The sequence below is a fragment of the Gigantopelta aegis genome, chromosome 9, assembly GCF_016097555.1.
Source record: "Gigantopelta aegis isolate Gae_Host chromosome 9, Gae_host_genome, whole genome shotgun sequence".
Lineage (NCBI taxonomy): Eukaryota > Metazoa > Mollusca > Gastropoda > Neomphalida > Peltospiridae > Gigantopelta > Gigantopelta aegis.
This window is the reverse complement of record NC_054707.1, coordinates 40630279-40635069: the sequence shown is the minus strand read 5'-3', so window position 1 is coordinate 40635069 and position 4791 is coordinate 40630279. Positions and strand designations below refer to the sequence as shown.

Here is a 4791-nt window from a genome sequence, read left to right as displayed (position 1 = left end):
AAAGAGGATGTTTTATAAAGATAAATAACATTTTCTGTGGTGAGAAATTAGGAGATGGATGGAAATTTGACAAGTTATTTTTATCGATATGTTAAATGTTAGGACATATTTTCATGGCACCTGATTCACTTCTTCAATTATGGTTTATATTTATTCAGTTTATCAGTATATTTTTATACTTTAATAAATCAGGGATGTGAAAGCTACGCGGAAATGCGTATATGCGCTTTTCCATTTTGTCTAAAAAAACCAAAAACATGATGCTCAATACTGTTGACCACACAAGGTTCATTTGCATCTTTTCACGGTTTCAAGTTTATGATGTGTGCCTTATATTATAAGTTATAACCAATTTAGATTTGTTAGCATTGAATGCAATTTTTGGCAGTTCCATGGATTGCAAACAACAATTTTCCTTCAGGGGCCCTTGAGCAGCCCCTGGACGCCGACCACAGTAAGCTTTTTGTGTTCCAGCCCCTCTCACATCCCTGAATAATGACAACAATTGTATACATCTGATTGAATTTAAAAAAATGATTAGGTAGGCTATGTGAAATATGGTTATACGTTTTTAAAGTACTGTAAATCAGGACATTTTAGCAAGCATAAATTATTAGCGAATTTAGTGAGGCCATACAAAATGGTAATATTTCATGATACTAAATTTAAGAGACATACAATATAGGCCCTACTGTTCCAGAACACTTTGTGCGATTGTTTTGTTTGTGATTAAAGGAACACGCAACAATGAATACAGTCATACATGCCATTCATTAAACTACAAGTTTATTAGTATTGTATATATATGATTGCATTTTTGACGTGAGACAGTAATAATGAGTGGATGAATGTTTAACGACACACCAGCACACAAAATACATTGGCTATTGGGCATCAAACTAAGGTAATAGCGAATCTGAGATAAAGAATAATTAAAAACCATTGTACATATACAATGTAGTAGTGCTACAACTCCAGTACTCAGCAGACAGCTTCGTCCGAGTATTGAAGGAATCGAAGGAGCACACTACTTAGACATGGCAAAAGTAACATTCGAGTGCCAGAAATTGATTTTCAGGGTGTAAATATATTATGTTGAGATTATATGGTACAGCAAATTTAGAGATTTATACAATGTATATCTTGCCGCTAAAAACAATTTCCCATAACTGTTGACTTCTAATTGTAATTTAACACAAGCTATATGCATACTTTAACAGCAATTCGCAGCATTTTGAAACAAAAAAGTACGAAAAACTAGGTATTTTGAAGATAAAGTAGGAAAAATAGGACAAAGACCAAAAAATATGAACAAGTAGGAAACGTAGGATCGCTGGACATCCTGATTAGTAGCAAGGGATCTTTTATATGCACAATTCCACAGACAGGATAGCACATACCACGGCCTTTGATATACCAGTCGGGTGCACCGGCTGAAACGAGAAATAACCCAATGGGCCCACCGACTGCACGCACATCAATCGAGCACTTTACCACTTTGCTACATCCTGCCCCATAGTAGATCACAGGTCTTTTTTGCAGGTAAGCAAGAAACAAGAAGACTCACTAATACCACAAACGTATGATTTAAACCGGCCTCGGTGGCGTCGTGGCAGGCCATCGGTCTACAGGCTGGTAGGTACTGGGTTCGGATCCCAGTCGAGGCATGGGATTTTTAATCCAGATACCGACTCCAAACCCTGAGTGAGTGCTCCGCAAGGCTCAATGGGTAGGTGTAAACCACTTGCACCGACCAGTGATCCATAACTGGTTCAACAAAGGCCATGGTTTGTGCTATTTTGCCTGTGGGAAGCGCAAATAAAAGATCCCTTGCTGCCTATCGGAAGACCAGCCCATGTAGTGGCGACAGCGGGTTTCCTCTTAAAATCTGTGTGGTCCTGAACCATATGTCTGACGCCATATAACCGTAAATAAAATGTGTTGAGTGCGTCGTTAAATAAAACACTTCTTTCTTTTTATGGTTTAAAGAAAGAACATTTCCTAAAACTCAAAATTTAACTGTCTGGCACAAAAAGTTAAAATAGATTACACTGTGACGTATAGTTAACCTAACAATCATGTGTCTGTGACGCGTAAATTAGTTACAAGTACAACGGCTGTAAATAACTTTTAATCGAAAAAAATGTTAAAATTTGCTTAAAACCTGGTTTTTGAGGATATATAAGAAATAGAATAATACATTCGTGTCCGTTAGATACCATTTATCTCACAACTCGTTGCTTTCGCTCGTTAGATACATTTTAAAACAACTCATTGTGAGATAAATGGTATCTAACGGCCACTCATGTATTATTCTCTATATAGCAGCTGATTATATTAGCCAGGTTTTTACATGTACCAATAATTTAGCCAATATAGAATAGCATCTTACTAAAATTAGTGTACTTATATTATACTAATTTACCAGTAATTTTGGCACCAATTAGGCCGCAATGTAACAAGGCATAATATCGTAAACTATTTTTATAAATACATGCATATTTTATGTTTGATCTTTGAGGTAAGTTTCTAAAATAAATACATATTTTGCTACTGATCTGTACTGTAACGTTTTCTGAATACATGTACATTATGTCGTTGATTTTTCACGGTGAAGGTTTCTAACACATGTACATGTATATTTATTTTTTGATCTTTACTGTAAAGCTTTATTAATATATGCATATTTTGTGGTTGAACATTAATCTCACCAACTCAAAGATCTGTTAGTTTAGATCTGTAAAGTGATTTACTGTTATACATTCTAAAAATCATTCTAATAAAACATGTTTTGTAATACGACTTTGTTATATTTATCACACTTTACATAGTATGGCCTTATGAATTAGTAGGTTCACAACACCACTATAGCACATTGATTTATTAATCATCGGCTATTGGATATCTAACATTGGTAATTCTGACATATAGTCTAAGAGAGGAACGCCCCACTCTACCCCCCCCCCCCCCCCATTTTCCCAATAGTATCAAGGAATCTATTATATGCACCATCCAACAGGCAGAATAGCACATACCACTTGCTTCGATATACCAGTCGTAGTGCACGGGCCGGAACGAGAAATGGCCCAGTGGGCCCACCGACGGGGATCGATCCCAAACCGACCGCGCATAAAGCATGCGCTTTGCCACTGGGCTACGTCTCGCCCCGCATACCGACTAATGCCGTCTCGACTCATGTCGGCACTACTCTGACAATTTGCAGCTGCACACATATATATGTATTATTTAGCACTTTTAGGTCATACACATTGACCAATATGTCATTAAATTTTACTAATAAGTATTCAGGTTACCTATTTTATCACTAAACCACATTATGCAAATACACAACTATTTTCATTATAACTAAATTTCTACTTCTAGATTTACGTAAACTCTAACTTCAGATGTGCTAATTTATTATATTGCTTTATCTTTAATACTACAGTTCACTACACTATCTCTAATACTATCTCTCACTACTTCCTCCTACTTCAGTACTATATTTCTCTACTCAGAGTGGCACTACACCACTCTCTCACTTCAATACTATAATAACTACACAGGGTGGCACTACATCACCCTCAACACTATATAAACTACACAGGGTGGAACCATGTAATGGAAAATAAAGCGAAACTATTTAATATTTAATTTTAGTTTGTGTGGGGTTTTGTTTAAAGAAATAATTATTTTATATTTACAGATTTATATTGTAACTTTATTACTAATGTTAGTGAAAGTGTTACTTTTTAAAACAATGTTCTAATTTTCTACTGAACTATATGTGACCTATAGGCGTAACTTTCTTCAGCCAATCAGCAATCGCTAAATGTAGGTTAGACACGCCCGTGGACTATCATGGAATACACCACGGGTAAAATCAAAGGGACCGACACCAACGCGTGGTACAAACACTTATATTTATTTTTTGAAGGAAGGCACTAAGGTAGCACTGCTGCTTCGTCGCTATCCTTTTATTAATGTATAAGAAAACTTACATGTACCGATGAGAGCAAATGGATACGTTTCTTTGAGAACAGACCTCGTACAAATTGTCGAGTCATGCTAAGACGGTAACATGGGAAGTAATACAAACTCCCCATCATACACGCCCAAGATTTTTTAAATTATTATTTAACGATGCACTCAACACATTTTTATTTACGACTATATAGCGTCAGACATATGGTGAAGGACCACATAATACCATCATACTCGCTGGAAGTTAGAATGGGATGTAAACCAATTTATTCTGCTTGGCATAAACTTTACATTACGTTCCAGTTATTTAATTAATTACAATTTCTATCGCAAATAATAACAAATCGATAATAATAATAATAATAATAATAATAATAATAATAATTTATCATTTGACAATGTGTAGGACTTGATATTTAAAAATTGAACTGAATGCTTTTGAAAGCATGTTAACGTCAATTTTAAGGGCTTATGGGCATGGTCCCGTGTAAACGTTTGGAAAACAGATGAATGAAATTCAATTTTCTACATTCTACAAGTAAAATGTATCATGATAAATGCGGGAAATGTCAATAATACGTTTTTGATTCAGAATAATTGGGAGTGGGATAAGGGTGTTGTGTGGTGGTGGGATGGCTAAAGCCCTCCAGTCCCCTTACTACGCAGTGTCTGTAACGTTTACCATATTTGTAGAGCTCATAAGCATGTTTTTAAATAGGGACCGTTTTTTTTATGCAATAGGTTAGGGGTATTTTTTAGGGGTGTGGTCAAATAAACCAAATATAATATGGTTTGTATAATATATAT

General features: G+C 35.5%; 1 protein-coding gene across 1 annotated transcript in view; it reads left to right on the top strand.

Moving 5' to 3' along the window:
* LOC121381253 overlaps positions 1-1695 on the top strand; it is a 28324-nt gene extending 26629 nt beyond the window's left edge. Inside the window, exon 7 of the mRNA XM_041510493.1 lies at positions 1-1695. This exon is cut by the window's left edge and continues 69 nt beyond it. The gene's annotated coding sequence lies outside the window, so the exon portion shown is untranslated.
* Positions 1696-4791: the final 3096 nt, after the last annotated feature.